The following is an 18027-nucleotide window of genomic DNA, read 5'->3' as shown; positions in this document are numbered from 1 at the left end:
TTCGGCTAAAGGGTGAACCTCAGGACTGATCTCATTACTGAGCTGAAAGGATGTCCAGCAGCCATATACTCTCAGGCTGTAAATCTTTACGGAAGCTGACTGCCACATCTTTCTCCCTTGAAATGGCTAGTGAGTTCGAACCGCAGGCAGGCGAGAGTTTTAACCACTGCACCACGAGGGTTCCTTTCCCATAAAGAGTATAGCCTAGGAAACCCTACGGGGCACCCCTACTCTGTCCTATAGGGTCACTATGAGCTAAACTGACTTGACAGCACACAATAACAAGCTGTGTAAAAAAAAAAAAATCTACACCTCCCGAAACGAAGACATCTACAGAAGTAAGGAAAATCAACTCAAATGCCTGTACAAAGCCTATGGGAGCAAAGAAAAGTTCATTTGAAATAAAACTTAAGTTTAAGTGCACTTTTCAGTAGCTACCAAAGACTGAGTAATTTCTAGTCATCATAAAAGTTAACTTAAAATGCCAGACTTCTGCTTGCCAGCATGCTCCCGAGTGGGGTAAGGAAAGTCATAATATCTATATGCCAGCACCCTCTGCCAAGCACAACAGAACACCGTCCGACAGAGTGCAGGAAGATGAACCCCTGGGTTAGAAGGCACTCTAGAAAACACAGTGCCTACAACCGTGGACTCAAGCACAGCAGCGATGGTGAAGATGGCACAGGACCAGGCAACCTTTTGTTTTGTTCACGGGTCTGGAGCTAACTCAATGGCAGCTAACAACAACTACAACATTTTTCTCTTCTAGGAGGCAATGAAGTTCTCTAGCTTACTGGCCGAGTGACCTTGAGCAAGTTCTGTCAGCAATCTGTCTCCTCGCTTTAAAAACGAGGATGACGGTGGTTCCCCCTGGGTTTCATGGGAGCTAAATGAGATGAGGCCATGAATGCACTCAAACCAGAGTCCACAACTGGGGGCGAATGTGCTCCCCAGGAGACATCTGGCAATGTTTGGAGACGTTTTGATTGTCGTAAATTGGGGGACGGCAGGGACATGATCCTAATAGCTAATGGGTAGAGACCTGGGGTATTGCTAAACATCCTATAATGTGCAGCAGAGCCCCCTACACAAAGAATGATCCAGCCCTAAATGTCAACAGTGCCCAGACTGAAAAACCCTGGTTTACACATATACTTTATGGTGTTGGTGAAGAATACTGAATGTATCATGGAATGCCAAAAGAAAAAACAAAGGGGAGGATCACTTACTTTGGGTTACCAGGAGGAATCAGGCCCTGGAGGAGGACATCATGCTTGGTAAAATAGAAGGTCAGCGAAAAAGAAGACGACCCTCAATGAGATGGACTGACACAGTGGCTGCGACAATGGGCTCAAGCACAGCAACAATAGTGAAGATGGCGCAGGACCAGGCGACGTTTTGTTCTGTTGTGCACAGTGTCACTATGAGTTGGAACCGGCTCAATGGCACCTAACAACAATGACACATACACAACACTGAAGAAGTATCTACCATTATCATCATCATTGTTTTTAAAAGGGATGTTTATTCAAACTTGCTATATAGTTAGTCAAAAACTCTAGACTAGTAAACCCTTCCAAAAAAGAATACTGATTTGGAAGGAAAAAGAGTAATTCTCTATAAAACTGAAGTCAAGACAGTGAATATATAATTAGAATAAATCATCACTGACTTTTTTCCCTAAAATTTCCTGAGAAAATGTTAATATCCAAAGCTTTTCTGAAGCTCCCTGAAAATCCTGCCTAACCTAGAGTCCTAAACCGGTAATCATCGATACTAAAAATAACAGAGATGTTTTCTCATTTTTCACCACAAAAAAAATTTTTTCTTTCAATTCTTAAAATACATGTGAAAAGACATATTTAAATGCTGTTAATTGTCCATTTCAGTCACTTTAGCAGACACAAACTTTATTTAGGAGTGAGAGCCTTGGTGGCACAGTGGTAAGTGCTCAGCAGCTAACTGAAAGGCCAGTGGTTTGAACCCACCAGCCACCCCCTGGAACGAAGTTGTAACAGTCTCCTGTAAAGATTACGGCCTTGGAAACCCTATGGGGCAGCTCTACTCTGTCCTGTAGGGTTCCTAGGAGTCAGAATCAACTCAATGGCAACAGGTTTGGTAAGCCCAAACAGGTTTTCTAACCTTTAAAAGAATCACTATAGATTTATCCTACGATGAAGAGGGGATAACAAAAGCAAAGTACGAGAACAGTGTCCGTCATAGAGTGAGAATGGACAAATGTTTGCTCCCCACAGATCCTTCTCCCTAACCCCTATTCTCCAGACAGAAGTAAACAAGCAAAATGTCGCACCATGTGACTTCATTTAGTTTGACCAACTAAGACATTCAGCTGCATGTCTGGGCCTCTCAGACCTGTGGTGTCCTCATCTGTGAATAGACCAGTTCCACCACCAAGGCCCCTTCCAGCTTGAATGTGCTCTGGGCAAGCTTTACAGCCAGTTACTTGTAGGACAGCCCTGGGGAAAGACCTGGGGAGACACTGTAGGCTGCTCCTCCCCTTCTCCTCCAAGTCTAAGACCCAGAAAAACAACCCAGAGTTAGCGAGTGTGGCCTTCAGGTACGTGGAAGCCGCTGGCAGAGAAAGGAGTCTGCAGGGAAGAATAAGCACTGGGTATTTTATCTATTCATTTAGAATTTATTCACACTGCTAACAGCAGTCCTTGAAACAATGTTAGCATGATTCAATTTGCATTTTGGGGTTGTTTCATTTGTTTCTTTTATTTTTGTTTTGTTTTTCTAACAGCTTTATTGAGATATAATTCACATCCCATACAACTCACCCATTTAAAGTGTAGAATTAGATTATTTTAAGCATATTCTCAAGGTTGTGCGACCATTACCAGAATCAATTTTAGGATCTTTTCATCTCCCCCAAAAGAAATTCTATATATTTGAGCTGTCACTCCCAATACCCTTACCCCCTATAGAGTTTGCTCTGTGTCCATTTTTCTTATCTTAAATTATTCACCATCTTTTTATTCTAGTCCCTAACAGGCAGTAACCTTTACTTTAGAGTCGAGAGTACCGTTGAGAGAATACTCGGCCTTAGATGCAAAATTTAAAAGTTTAAAGGGAAGCAAAAAAAAAAAAAAAAAAAACTCAGTTACCAATAAAAATGATGTTTTAATGCAACCCCTTAAAAACCAAAATAAATGCCAAAAAATCCACAGTGAACAAATACCAACATTTCAGATAAAGACAGGACCTGCTTATATTTGCACAATTCACCTCCCCGTCTCCCTGAAACTCTGCCAGGTGCAAAACCAGGCAGCCGGCCTTGGGTCCAGGTTGATCAATTTGATTTTTTTTAAAATACTGCCTCAAAAATGTTATTTCTCTTAAAGGCTGAGTTTTTTTCAGTGCCCGCTTAAATTCTGCACTGTTACAAGTAACTCACTCCCCTTATCCTCGTCCTGGCCTTGATACTATCTCCCCCCCCACCCCTTTATTTTACCTTTTGTCTCACAGGCTAGTGTCTTACTTTCCTAATGCTGCCATAATGGAAATATCACAAGTGGGTGTCAAATAGCAATTTATTTTCTCACACTTCAGGAGGCCAGAAGTTTGAACTCAGTGAGGCTCTAGGGGGAGGGCCTTCTTTGTCTATTTTAACTTCCAGTAGCCAGCAATCCTTGCAGCTCCTGGGCTCACAGGTTCATCTTTTGTCAGATACAGTCTGTTTTCCCTCTGTGTCTACGTGTCTTTTTGTCTATGCTGCTCTGCCTATAACTCAGAAGGGATGAGGTTTAGGATCCGCCCTACACTGGTATGAGCTTAAGTGACTGAATGATTACATTACATTATCTTGCATTATGGAAAGGGACTGCATTACACTACGTTATGGAAGCTGATTACGTTATTTTATGAAAAGTGATTACATTATTACATTACATTAGAGATGGTCATTACATTATATTACATTCACAGGAATAGAGGTTAGACTTCCTACACATATTTTGGGAAGACACAATTCAATCTGTAACAGCTAGTCTAAAAGACAAAAAAAATTTAAAGGATAGCGAGTTCGGTAAAAGAGAAGCAAGAAAATTAGATGGCCCACAGGATGGATAATCAGCTCCTGAATAATTGAGGCACGGGTTGTTCACACTTGGAATGACTCAACTCCCCGATCCGACAACCAAACACACAGTCTCTATTCGTGCAAGTGCCTACCGAGATATGCATTTAAACTTGTGCCGTACGGCGTGTTTATTAATGATGGTGGAGACAAGGTAAGCAGGGAGGTAATAAAATTTGCTGACACAAACGTATTAAGTTGGTAAAAATTCTGGAGGAGCATAAAAAGCAGAGACGTCTAATAGGGCTTTGTGATTGAGGCACAGGATAAAATTTAACCCAGAAAAGAATAATTTAAGGACAAACGCAGAGGCACTCAGGAAAACAGCTAATGATAAATGGCCCAAAGAAGCTTTTGAAAATGTGGCAAGGTTCCAAATGTGAACAAGATAGGGAAAAATCCAAAGAGATACTATCTCAGTAGACTTGATGCTGTAAACAACCTCCTCCTTATAAAGTAACTCCCCAACAGAAGCCTTCCCCAAATGATTCCATTTGATCAAGGAGCCCAAGGTGGGGACGTAAAAGTCCTGAATGCAGTCCGATTTTAAATGAGAGGTCCAGTTAGGTCAATTCGGCTCACAAAATAAGGAGCTACAAAAGAAAGGTACAGACGAAACATGTCAAAATTGGAGTATTTATGCTCAGAGTATGAGGACAAATGAAGATTCTTTCAGCCAGTGAAGAAGTCTAAGGAGAGTGAAACATGATGGTAAATGAAGATCTCATGTGTTCATTAGTCAGGGAATGCAAGAGCCAGATGGTACAAAACAGATACTGAAAACTAGAGAATAAGGAAGAACGATGTTCTACTGACACCTGACGGTGAGTCCTGCTTGGGGTGCTGGTCAAAGAGACCATCGACCGGCTGCAGTGACCACAGGCAGATAGGAATGGGGTTGTTTTCTTTAGGTGCTGTTGAGTTGGTTCCAACTCACAGTGACCCTATGCACAACAGAACAAAACACTGCCCGGTCCTGCACCATCCTCACAATTTTTGCTTGAACTGTTAAAAAGCAAAGATGTCACCTTGAGGACTAAGGTGCACCTAACCCAAGCCATGGTGTTTTCAATATGCACGCAAAAGCTGGACAGTGAATAAGGAAGACCAAAGAAGAACAGACGCCTTTAAATTATGGTGTTGGTGAAGAATACTGAATATACCATGGACTGCCAGAAGATCAAACAAACCAGCCTAGGAAGAAGTACAGCCAGAATGCTCCTTGGAACCAAGGATGGCAGACTTTGTTTCGCTTACTTTGGACACATTAACAGGAGGGACCGTCCCCGGGAAGATGACATCATGCTTGGTAGGTGGTCAGGAAAAAAGACTCTCAAAGAAATAGACTGACCCAGTGGCTGCAACCACGGGCCCAAACATAGGAATGATTTTGAGGGTGGCACAGGAGTACGTAGCATTTCGTTCTGTGTATACACACGGTTGATATGAGTTAGAATCGACTCAACAATTGTGTGGAAAATTGCTTTGTTTTAAAAATGAAAACCCTGCTACACCTACACACACAGACAATAAGAAAGACAGGCAAAAGTCTCCATCGTTGATTTAGCTCACACCCTCACTAGAATAACTCCCATCCTATCTTAACCCCAAGCTGCTCTACCAGGCTCTCTTTTTCCATCCGATCTAATAAAACATCAAGGATAGCGCCGTGCTCCCAGCCTCACAAATAAGAAGGGAGCCATTTATCGTCTGGCGAGACAGCACGAGTCCCCGAGGCCCTCCTTCTCTTTAAGGCTGGGGTCAGCACAAGATGACCCGCTCATCCCAATGTTGGACCCGCATCAGTGGGGAGGTATATTGTGAAAAGCGATGATAGCACAGAGAGCTGGGGCCCCCCGCCCCGCCCCGGAGTCTTAGTGAAGACTGACACGTGAATTCCGGGCGAGATGGTACTGCTCTGGAGAACATCATCTCTGAGGTCAAATCCACCTCAGGGCGAAGATCGCTGTGATGGCCGGGGCCCCGGTAAGGCAGTCCCATCCACCAGGAGTGTCCCACAAAGACAGCTGTGTCAGTGCTACCACGCTACTCCATCCATCATAGGGCTTAACTAGCACCCGCCATGCTGTGTCTGGGGCACCTGGTGGATACGGACGCCCTGCTCCATGCTTGTCACCAGATACCTTCAGGGAGAAGAGAAATGGCAGCTCCTGTCACTAGTCCAGGGAAATCCACAGATTCAAAGGCTGGATCAAAATTGTTCCTCCTTTTCCCCCCTAATTTTAGAATAAACACTTTGTTCCCGCTGTAGGGTGTCATCGAGTCAAATCTAACTCAGAGTGACTCCACATGACATAGTGGAACTGCCACATAGGGTTTTCCAAGGCTTTAAAGCTTTACAGAAACAGAACGCCACTTCTTTTTCCTGTAGAGAGGCTGGCAGTTAGAACTGCCGACCTTTCGGTTAGCAGCCGAGTACTTAACCACTGTGCCAGCTGGGTTCCTTGGTAACTCTATAAGGTGGTATATTAGTTTTCTATCACTGGAGTAACAAACGCCCACAAACTGAAGGGCTTAAAATGGCACAGCTTTACTCTACAGTTCTGGAGGCCAGATGTCCTAAAAATCAAGGTGTCAGCCGGGCTGCGTTCCTTCTAGAGGCTTTGAGGGGGAATACATCTCCTGGCCTTTGGGACCCCTTCCTGATCTTTGGCGCCAGCAACATGGCACATCTCTGATCCTGCTTCTGTCCTCACCTCTCTCTCGCTCTGTCTTCAGCCAGGAAAGGGTCTCTGAGTTTAAGGACCCTTGTGATTACTGTGGGTCCTCCTGGCTTATCCAGGATCATCTCCCCATCTCAAGATCCTTACTTTAGTCACATCTGCAAAGTTCCCCTTACCTTGTTAGGTAACACACTCTCTCTCTGAGCCTGTCTCCTCATCTATACAGTGGGAAGGGTGCCACCCACCTCTGAGTAGGACCCTGTGGTGTGGTGAGGTGTACCCAGGACGCCCTCTCCTGACGTCTTAGTTATCTCCAAACTTGTTGCCTTCGAGTCAATTCAGACTCATAGTGACCCTGTAGGAATGAGCAGAATTGCCCCATAGGGTTTCTAAGGCTGTAAGGTTTATGGAAGCAGACTACCGCATCTTTCTCTCGTGGAGCAGCTGGTGGGTTCACAACACCAACCCTTCAGTTAGTAGCTGAGCACTTAACCACTGTGCCACCAGAGCTCCTTAGTTACCTACTGCTGCTATAACAGAAATACCATGAGTGAGTGGCTTTAACAAACAGAAATGTATTCTCTGACAGTTTAGGAAGCTAGAAATGTGAATTCGGGGCTCTGGCTCTAGAGGGAAGCTTTCTGTGTGCATCAGCTCTGGGGGAAGGTCCTTGTCTCTTTTGAACTTCTGCTCCTGGGCAGTCTTCATGTGGCTTGGCACCTCTCTTCCCCCATCTCTGCTTCTCACTTGTTTAATTCTCTTTTATATCTCAAAAGAGACTGACTAAAGACACGCTGTACACGAATACTGCCTCATTAACTTAACAAAAACCCATTCCCAGATGGGATTATAACCACAGGTATGAAATCAAAACCAAACCCATTAATCTCGAATCAATGCCGACTCTTAGTGACCTTATAGGACAGAGCAGAACTGCCCTATAGGGTTTCCAAGGTGCAGATGGTGGATTCGAACTGCTGACCTTTTGATGAGCAGCTGAGCTCTTAACCACTGTGCCAAGAGGGCTCCAACCACAGAGATAGGGTTTAGGAATTACAACACATTTTTAGGGACACAATTCAATCCATAACCCCTGGTTAATTCCCTAATCCCAACTTCCCTGCATTCACTGGGGTCTTGCCTAGCTGGCCGTTAGCAGAAGACAGGGACTTGGATTATTTAACGTTGTCTTACAAACAGCCCAGCCCTCCCCATCCAGACGTTTACCTCTAACTGGCCATGGTCGGATTACAATGAAAACAGGTGAGTTGAGAAAGCACCTTCACTAGGACAAAGGCTGCAGAGTGTGTAGAATCGCACGTGTCAGCCTTGGGCTTAATTAAGCTTAACAATTAGGGACATTTGGGAAGTAGACACAGTCCACAGAAATGCTGTTCTCTCTCACCACACCCACTCCCCAAAGCCGTGCACACACAGTGACCACCACTGCCAAAAACGGCAGCTGCCCAGCTCCAGCCCTTTAAAAAAGGAGTCCTGTTGTGAAATGCCAGTAAAGGGATAAAGGTGTGCCTATGCTTTCTACAAGGGAAGAAACCTCAGCAGGAGTGATGTGGAGCATTGCAGAGGGGCTTAGATATGCCAGGAGGGGCAGCTCTCCAAGGGGAGGTCACCCGGTGCCAACAGCTTGGCTCGAGCACTAGGCGGCTTTGAGAGTTAACCCACTTTACCTCCCGCAGCCTACACTACCTGAGGCGCTGGTAGCTCAGTGGTAGAATTCTCCCCTTCCACGCAGAAGACCTGCATTGGATTCCGGCTACCGCGTCTCATGCATAGCCACCGCCCATCTGTCAGTGGAGGCTTGCGTGTTGCTATGATGCTGAGCAGGTCTCAGCAGAGCTTCCAAAGTACGAAGGACTAGGAAGAAAGGCCTGGCAATCTGCTGCTAAAAATCAGGGAAAATCCTATGGATCCCAACAGTTCGATCCCCATTGTGCCTGGGGCGCCAACGAGTGGGGGAGCCCCAAGAACAGGGCTGAGGCCGTGGCTGCTAACAATAGCACAAACCCACTACACAGAACAATAGCAAGGCGTTCTCAACGAGAAGCCTCAGGAGGAAGGATTGGGGGTGAAGGCCTGCAGGCAGAGTTGGACGCCAGGCAGCTCAGTTACCTGAGTGTGGGGAGAATCATGGCAGCCTGGGGGAACGGGATGGTCTCCATGGAAACAGTTCCGTGTCAGCAGCAGGAGCTGGTGCAGACACTGGGAGCTGCAGAGTGGGACCAATTGCTTGCAGCTCATCAGGGTAAGAAGCAGGCAGTTTGCCTTTCACAGGTCAGATACAACTCTCAGCGTTGGTTTTCTTTGCTCTTCCCTGTATTTAGGAACAGGCTTTAAGAAAAAAAAAAAGCTCTATTTGACCCTTTTCATCGGGGGTTGGCCCAGAACAAGAAATGAGACGTAACCTAGAAGCTGAGGATATAACCAATTTTTAAAGGTGAGAGGCCGCCTGCCATCGTACAGCTTTTCTGTCAGAACAGCTCCGGCCTTGTCCAGAAGGATGCTGTGGAGGGAGAGAATTACAGTGGGGTCCAGGACACACCCTCCATGTCACCACAAATCCCTCTCTATCACCGGATTTTGAACTCAGGGTGATGCGTCAAGTGTTTCTATCTCCGTTGTGACTGGCGCATGGGTCCCCTTATCGAAAATGGGGCCTCATTGCATCCACTTAACGCAAAGAAACCAAAGTTAAGAGTATTAGCCTGGCTTTAAAATTAGCAAGTAAGGGCTGTCCTGTGCATTGAAGGATGTTTAGCAGTATCCCTGGTCTCCACCCCCTAGTCATCCTCTGTAGTGGGGGCCGTCCTGTGCACTGTAGGGTGTTGAGCAGCATCCCTGGTCTCCATCCACTACTCTTTCCGTGTGGTGGGGGCCATCCTGTGCACTGCAGGGTGTTGAGCAGCATCCCTGGTCTCCACCCACTAGTCATTCTCTGTGGTGGGGGCCGTCCTGTGCACTGTAGAGTGTTGAGCAGCATCCCCGGTCTCCACCCTCTAGTCATTATCTGTGGTGGGGGCCGTCCTGTGCATTGCAGGGTGTTGAGTAGCATCCCTGGTCTCTACCCACTAGTCATTCTCTGTGGTGGGGCCGTCCTGTGCACTGTAGGGTGTTGAGCAGCACCCCTGGTCTCCAACCCCTAGTCATTCTCTGAGGTGGGGCCCGTCCTGTGACCTGCAGGGTGTTGAGCAGCATCCCTGGTCTCCACCCCCTAGTCCTTCTCTGTGGTGGGGGCCGTCCTGTGCACTGCAGGGTGCAGAGTAGCATCCCTGGTCTCCACCCCCTAGTAGACGGGTCCACAGAGTCACAGAAAGGCGCCAGTGGTGGCAACCCAGGCGCCTTCCCTCCATGCGGGCCAAGGTGCTCTTGCCCACGCTGCTTGGTAAGAAGAGCTGGGTTGGAGGACTTGGTTGATTTGCATTTTGCTGCCTTCCCACTAAATAGTAACAATTTTTTTTTAGGGATACAAAAGGTATAAGGCTTTTGTAAGTTGAATACATGCTTTATCACACACCCTATTTAAAAGTAGATCTCTGTGGGTTCTGTGCTTTTTAGATGAGTGCCTATTTCAACAAAGAGCCCTGACGGCACAACGGTGAAGCGCTCAGCTGCTAAGTGAAAGGTTGGCAGTTTGAACCCACCGGCCGTTCCATGGGAGAAAGACCTGGCAATCTGCTCCTGTAAAGAGTACATTCTAGGAAAGCCTATGGAGCAGTTCTATTTGTCACATGGCGTTGCCATGACTCAGTGACACCCAACAACAACAACCTATTCCAACAGCTCTGTGAAGTCGCCTCTCATTTCAGATCGTCTTCTCTGCAGAATTCGGGACTCTTCTGGGACCCACGAGAGACTCGGAGGCACCCTTCTAGCTGGATCTCAGTTGGAAGGACAGAAAGGGAACATTCTAAGGGGCAGAGATGCCTGGCCACTGGCCGGCTTGAAGGGCTGGCTCCAGATTTGAGGAAAGCAGGCAGCACCCTTATGCCTTTGAGCCACCAAGCCCATTTCCATTTTCTGGATGGAGTTCAAGTCAGTGTCAAATTCCCCCAATGGCTAAACTGTGGGTTTCCTTCTCAACCCAATCATTATACTCTATGTCTTCAAAGTGCAGCCCTTTGAGATCAACTCTTGGTTTTCAGGGGGTATGTACCCTTCTCTATCTACCCAGAAGGCGCCATTAGTCTCTTGTACAGCCAGCGTTGCTGATGACATTTAAACAACTATTAACATCCCAAATCGCACCCTATTTTGTTGTTGCCCGATAAGCTTGATTACTGCTGATGACTCCAAATGACAGCATCACCTGGGCTCACTTTAGCGTGCACATAAAAACACCTCCCCTTGAACCACCCACCCCCTCCACATTTTTAAAGAACGAGATGCAATCTTCTGCTTTTGTCCAAACCCACAGCCTACGTTTCTAGGCATTGTTTTCTATTTTTCCAGTTTGCGTTGGGTAGGATTGTGAACTTGAAGGCAGGTGGGCCTCCTCTAGTTTGGGTTTTGATCTTTTCTTCGGCAGCTTTGAGCTATTCCATGTGCGTCTCCCTGAGTTTGTGGGCATCTGTAAGCTGCCCTTGTCCTTGATCTCAATGGATAATCATGGGATGTCTTTTCCTATATTAATGGAGAAACAACCCCAGACATGTTGCCATATTAGAAGGGACTTTCTGTGCTGGCAGAAGCCCATGGGAGATGCAGAGGGTTAATGCACTTGGCTGCTAACCAAAAGGTTGGAGGTTCCACTCTACACAGAGGCACCCTGGAAGAAAGGCCTGGCAATCTGCTTCTGAAACCTCAGCATCTGAAAGCCTCATGGAGCTCAGTTCTACTCTGACACACATGGGTCGTGGTGAGTCAGGGCTGACTGGAGGACAACTGTTTTATCTTTAGTGTTGGCAGAAGGAAGCCATGCTGCTCCCCCGCCTTCACTTCTCACGCTGCCTGGCTGTTCCCTGGAAGCCTTCATGAAAGCCTTCCTCTTCATTCTTTCAGTACCCATTTTACTATTTTCTATCCCTTTGGGATTGATTTCCCACTTATGTTTACTTTCCTCTCTTTTTTTTAAATCTAATTTTGGATGCCCAAACTCATTCTCAAACCAAGAAAGCAGGAAGTATAGTCTATTTTTAAATCACCCTTCCCTCGAGGACTAAGCCTAGAGTAGCTTTGCCCACAAATGGACACAACTGTTGTTTTATTTAACGTCCAAAAGCATGCTAACTTTCCAGACTGCGCACTTCTTGAGGGCAAAGGTTGCGTCTTGTACATCTTTTTGTCTTCGAAACCTTGCTCAGAGCCTGGGACAGGGTAGATTCTCAAATGTTTGTTGGATGAAATGAAAAAAACTTTACAACCTCCCCCTAAAATAGAGATCACTCACAACTTCACTGAATATTGAATGGGAACCAATTATGTTTCACGCTCTGGGGTATCAGCATAAGCCACACAGACTAGTTCTTTGCTCAGCTCGAGTTTAACTTCTAGAGAGCAGACAAACACCCCTGCCTCCCCCCCGCCCCCCGCAACAGTAGTTTCATATGGCGGTAAATGCTATGAAGAAAAACGAAATCAGTGTATTAAAGAAGGGGTTCTTCAGATATATAAATGGTCATGGACAGACTCTCTAAGGAGGTGATACTTGAACTGAGAGCCTGAATAATTAAAAGAGGAAGCAAAAACCCACTGCCATCAAGTCGATTCCAACTCATAGCGACCCTATAGGACAGGGTAGAACTGCCCCATAGAGTTTCCAAGGAGCACCTGGTGGATCTAAACTGCTGACCTTTTGGTTAGCAGCGGTAGCTCTCAACCACTACGCCACCAGGGTTTCCAGAAGAGGAACCAGCCATGTTAATACCTAGGAAACAGTTAGGGGGAGTACCAAGTGCAAAGTCCCTGAGGTACTAAGTTGGCATTTTGAAGAAGTGGGGTATAATTTGGGATTTTGAGGGGATAGGCAATAAAAAGAGTAGCAGAGCCATTGTGTCTAGTCCCTGCTGACAGGGTTTAACAGGAGAAGAGACAGTCAGTTCCCTTGGTGAGCAGCAGGAAAAGAAAGGGGTCATGTTATACTCTCTGAGGAGGCCACTAATTACAATAACAGGAGTGAGTAATGCCCTTTGGGTCTCATTGCTGATAAACGTATGATGTTCACACACGACCTCCCTGTCCACCATATACTCATGCATCGGGATATTGTTTCCCTGTGTCTGGGAGGAGAGAGTCCTCATCCTGTGGCATCACGAGCCTGCTGGGGAAGGCTTGCTGTCAGAACTTACGGGGAAGGCTGCCTCTGTGGATCATGCCCTGCTATGTTCAGTCCGGGAAAAGAGTACACTGAGAAGAAAAACACCCAACCACGCCTCGCTTTCTCTCTTGGAGCGTATCACTTATTTAAGCTAAAACCAAAATCTCAGAAGAGAAAGACATCTTGAATTGTCCCCGATCTGCAAGTTCCAAGATAAAGAAGCAAACTCAGTCTTACTAAATAAGTACATAAATAAATGAACGAGATGTGACTTCACACATACCAGACTGGCAAATCATGAAGACTGTGAAGAAACTGAGAATGTGAGAAAGTAGGAAATCTTACACATGTCTGGCAGGAACAAGGATTGGTTCCACCCCCTTGGAGACAATTTTGCAAGATCTAATAAAGTTCAAGATGGGCATAATCTCTGACCCAGCAATTTTCCTTGGAGGCGTATACTCTAGGGAAATTCTCCGGTGTACCCACAAAAAACGGGTGAATAGATGTTTACCGGGGCATTGCTTGCTATAGTAAACAACAAAACAAACCAAACAAGAAACTCAAGAGGCAGCAATAGAGAAATGTACCAAAACCAAAACCCAGTGCCATCGAGTCGATTCCAACACATAGCAACCCTACAGGACAGAGTAGAACCGCCCCCTAGAGTTTCCAAGCAGCCCCTGGTGGAATCGAACTGCCAACTATTTGGGTAGCAGCCTGAGCTCTTAGTCACTGAGCCACCAGGATTGCTAGATTATGACATGTTCTTAAAACAAAATATCACCCCGAGACCAGAAGAACTAGATGGTGCCTGGCTCCCACTACCAACCTTTATGACTGGACAGAGTGGGAGAAAAACCTAGATAAAAAACGAGACTAGAGGGGCACATCAGCCCGGGGCAATGACTAGAAGGCAGGAGGGGACAAGAAACCTGGTAATAGGGAACCCAAAGTTGAGAAGGCAGAGTGCTGACATGTTGTGGGGTTGGTAACCAATGTCACAAAACAATACATGTACTAATTATTTAATGAGAAGTTAGTTTGTTCTGTAAACCTTCATCTAAAGTACAATTACAAAAAAAATTTTCACAAAAAAGACCAGAGCTACTGGTCTGACAGACTGGAGGAACCCCTAAGACTATGGCCCTAAGACACACCCTTCTGACCTGGAACTGAAGCCATTTCCGGAGACCACTTTTCAGCCAAACAATAGACAGGCCCGTAAAATAAACAATAACGCCCGAGAGGAACGTGTTCCTTAGAACAATCAGTTACACAAGAGCAAAAGGACAACTTTTGCCCAAAAGCAAAGATGAGAAGGCAGAAAGGCACAGAAAATCCAGATGAAAGGAAGCGAGGAAGCCAGGGCGGACGTGGGGTGAGTGCTGACACAGTGTGGGGATCGCAGCCAATGTCATAGAACACTTTACGGACAAACTATAGGATGGGAAACTAATTCGCTCTGTAAACTTTCACCTAAAGCACAATTAAAAAAACTAAAAAAAAGATGAACCATCACATGGCAATTAGAATGAAGAAAATAGAGCTACAGGTATAAACGTGGTAAACAGGCTACTACTGAGTTTCCAGGCCAGTCAAATAAAAATGGGGTGTGCAATAACACTAAGAGGACATCAGTGGTTACTATGCATTTTTTCCAAGCATGTCATTAGCAGGAACGATGTTTCTAAGAACAAGAGATTTCTATTTACATCCACTGGGATAAGATATAAAAATACCCCCCGCTAATCCTATAATTCTTGATTGAAAATGCTGCAAAGTGCCGGTTCGGATCTCACTTTCTGGATGGTCTGTCATCATTATATTAACTAAGTCCAAATAAACAACAGGCGGTGTCAGTCACTCAGCATTTTGTATTTGTAGCTTCTGCGTTGCTCTTGCTTTGTCTTTGGAATAATCCTTCGGCCAATCAGTACCACATGATGGAGGGCCTGCGCTGTGCAGAGTTGGCCACTCCAAATACTTGCTGACAAATAAAGACAGAGAAGGAAAGCAGGCTGGCTCTCCCTGGAAAACAGAAGAGCGAATGCCTCCAGGCTGACAAAAGTCATCCAGAAGAGAGGTGGCCGTTAACCTGACCATCCAGAGATTCAGGGCATTAGAGGGGAAAATCTGGGAACACAGATGAGGATATGAAAATGTTCTACTTAAAGGTGATGCAGTACACTTCCTTTACGTCCAAGCAGTAGCTCCCCAGTGAAAAATCTCACTGTTCTGTGGGGTAAGAAATACCAGAAGAGACTGGTTTCTTAATCATATGACAAGCGAACTGCTCCTAGGAACATGGGGGGTTTACCCAAGTGGAAGGAGTTAACTGTTTCATGATCACAACTGCCACCTATAAATTCCTTCGCCTCACAACAAGCTGATCCTGTGAGGATTTTGTGCACAGCATGATCTGATTAAAGAGCTGTCTTATTTAGCATCTTCAGTAGTTCCGTGGTGGAATTCTGGCCTTCCACGCAGGAGACCGGGGATTGATTCCCACCCAGGGCACTTCATGCGCAGACACTACCCAGCTGTCAGTGGAGGCTTGCATGTTGTTATCATGCTGAACAGCTTTCAACACAGTTTCCAGACTAAGGTGAACTACAAAGAAAGGACTGGCAATCTACTTTCAAAAATCAGCCAATAAAAACCCTATGGATCACAATGGTCTGAACTTTCCATCTCAATCCAGTCCAAACTGGGTACTGTTTGTCTTTAGTTTTTTCCCCACATTACAGTGGTTTATTTTACAAAAGGCTGCTTCTATAAATGGACCAGGGAATATATCTTCAATGCAAGAAAAACTTTAAAAGCAAAAAATGACATTGATATTTACAATCATTAGGATTTTAGTGACGCATTGAAGAAAAAATTATTTGGATTGCTTGTGTTTATTAAAAATGTAATGGGATGCGTATAGAAGACAGCACAATTCGGAATTTATGTCGCTTATTACGAATGTAGAAATAAAATAATCACCACTGAAATACAGAAACAGGTTTGTAACTTCCCATATTACGTTGCTATTTATACAGCCTGTTTGAACTACGTGTTAATTTCACTTGGTTGCACACTGAAACTGCAAATCAAAAAAAGTCCTATTATCTTTGTTATTAAAACCTCTCGTGTATCTGAGTGATGATTCTATTAAACAAGCAAAATCAAGGAGAAACTTGGGTTCCAGCTTCAAAAGGAGGCTAGACCACGCAAAGGTTATTGACACCGAAATCTCTAACCAAACTAGCAAGAGAAGATGCGGCCTGAAGCTTTCTATCAGTCCTAATCTGGATTAATGTTGTTTAATTAATCAAAGCCAGTTTGATTTTATAGTCTGCGCCACTTTGTCTAAGAATAGAATTCAACGAAGGCTGTAAGTGAAGTGGTTTAAACTTCATTTGCTCTCAATCAAGTAACGAAGCTATTAGATAAAGTATTTAAAATTTGCAACAGAACCCATGAGATCTATCAGTGTTTATTAAGAAAACTGAGGTTGCCAAAGCCCCCAACCACCTGTCTCACACTAGAGGAGGAGCACGGTAAACACCAATTCTCAGTAAAGAAATTAGAAATACAAAAAAGATGATGAACGGGTGTTCCCATGTATCCAAAATCAATATACCTTCACAAATGATACCCAGCAGCCCCAGCGCCATTTGTGGCAGTTTTCCGCACACTTGCAACAAGGCAGAGACTCCAGGAAGATGGCGGAGAGGACAGAGCTGGACTGGTTTGAGGAGACGGCGGCTTCACAGTAACTCTACCGAACCCGTCCAGCCAGAGCCTACCAGTGGGACCTCCTGGAGCTGGAGCTATCAAACATGGACATGAATGATAATCTGGTGTGTCAAAACTCACTGCCATTGGGAGAGCTGGAAGTACTGTTACAGACAGAACATAACCAGATGATTTTTTCTTTTTTTTTTATAAACAGGCTCATTAGATAGTTTTTTAAAAATGACAACATTAGATGTTAACACACATCCTTAATATCAGGCATACGATCAATCTCCTGCATGAATAACATTTCAGCAAGTTAAGGCCATTAACCTCCAGCAGATCACAACCCATTCCATGCAATCACGAGCATCCCAAGGCACCGCGCTAAGTGCTGCAAATGAAAAGGAGGATAAAACGGCATCCCTGCTGTCCGGGCACTCACAGTCTAATGGGAAGAAAAATTACATAGACAACCAATTAAAATGAAATATGATGAATGCCGCCCTTACAGAGTGAGGAAGCAATTTGCTGCTTTGTTTTGGTTTGGGTGGAGGGTGAGCAGGGAACCAAAGAGCTAATGACAGACAAAGGAACACCTGAACTGGACATGTCATAGTTTGCCAGGTTAAAGTGAAACGCGAGGTCGGACATTAGAGGCTGAGGGAGCAGTGTAAGGAAGGCACAGAGGGACAGGCGTGGAAGATCGGCCGGGGAACCATGACCAGTCCAAGGCAAGCATAGTACAAAACACGTGGAGGAGGAAATGTACTTGAGTAAATACACTTTCATTTCCTTCCTTAAAAAAATGCAGGACTTCAGTTTGATGCTTGCATTTGGAAAATAGGTATACCTACTTCACGCCTCTAGAAATTCAACCTGGCAGTGAGGCTAAAGGAGTAAGACAAATTAGGCATTACCTCTGAAAGAATGGACAGCAAAAGAGCAGAAAAGTGGACTGCTTGCTGAACCTGATGACCATCACGAAGAGAAAACACACAACTGGAGCCCACCACTTGACTTCAAAATTCTCAAGTGAAGGCTGTCTTTGAGTCTGAGTCTTACCCTTGTCTCTTATTTTATGGGTTTCAAAATTACATGCTTTAAATTACATTTTTATTTCATTTCTGTTCTTTCAAACTACAAAAGTATGATCCTTAGAGAAAAGATAATCATACTTAAAAAAAAAAAAAAAGCCGACAGTCTCCCCCTGCCCACCTCATTTAACCCCACCTGCTCACGTGCAC

At 45.1% G+C, this 18027-nt stretch overlaps 1 protein-coding gene across 1 annotated transcript in view; it reads right to left on the bottom strand.

Annotated features, from left to right (window-relative positions):
* The window catches only part of LOC126069199 (basic salivary proline-rich protein 4-like), a 73854-nt gene that overhangs the window by 12163 nt on the left and 43664 nt on the right, over window positions 1-18027 (bottom strand). Inside the window, exons 17-18 of the mRNA XM_049872312.1 lie at window positions 8491-9304; window positions 1230-1449 (exon numbers count right to left, since the gene is read on the bottom strand). The gene's annotated coding sequence lies outside the window, so the exon portion shown is untranslated. The remainder of the gene's footprint in view (window positions 1-1229; window positions 1450-8490; window positions 9305-18027) is intronic.

The sequence above is a fragment of the Elephas maximus genome, chromosome X (assembly GCF_024166365.1).
Source record: "Elephas maximus indicus isolate mEleMax1 chromosome X, mEleMax1 primary haplotype, whole genome shotgun sequence".
Taxonomy (NCBI): Eukaryota; Metazoa; Chordata; class Mammalia; order Proboscidea; family Elephantidae; genus Elephas; species Elephas maximus.
The sequence above is the reverse complement of the archived record's forward strand: the minus strand, read 5'-3'. Positions and strand labels throughout refer to the sequence as shown.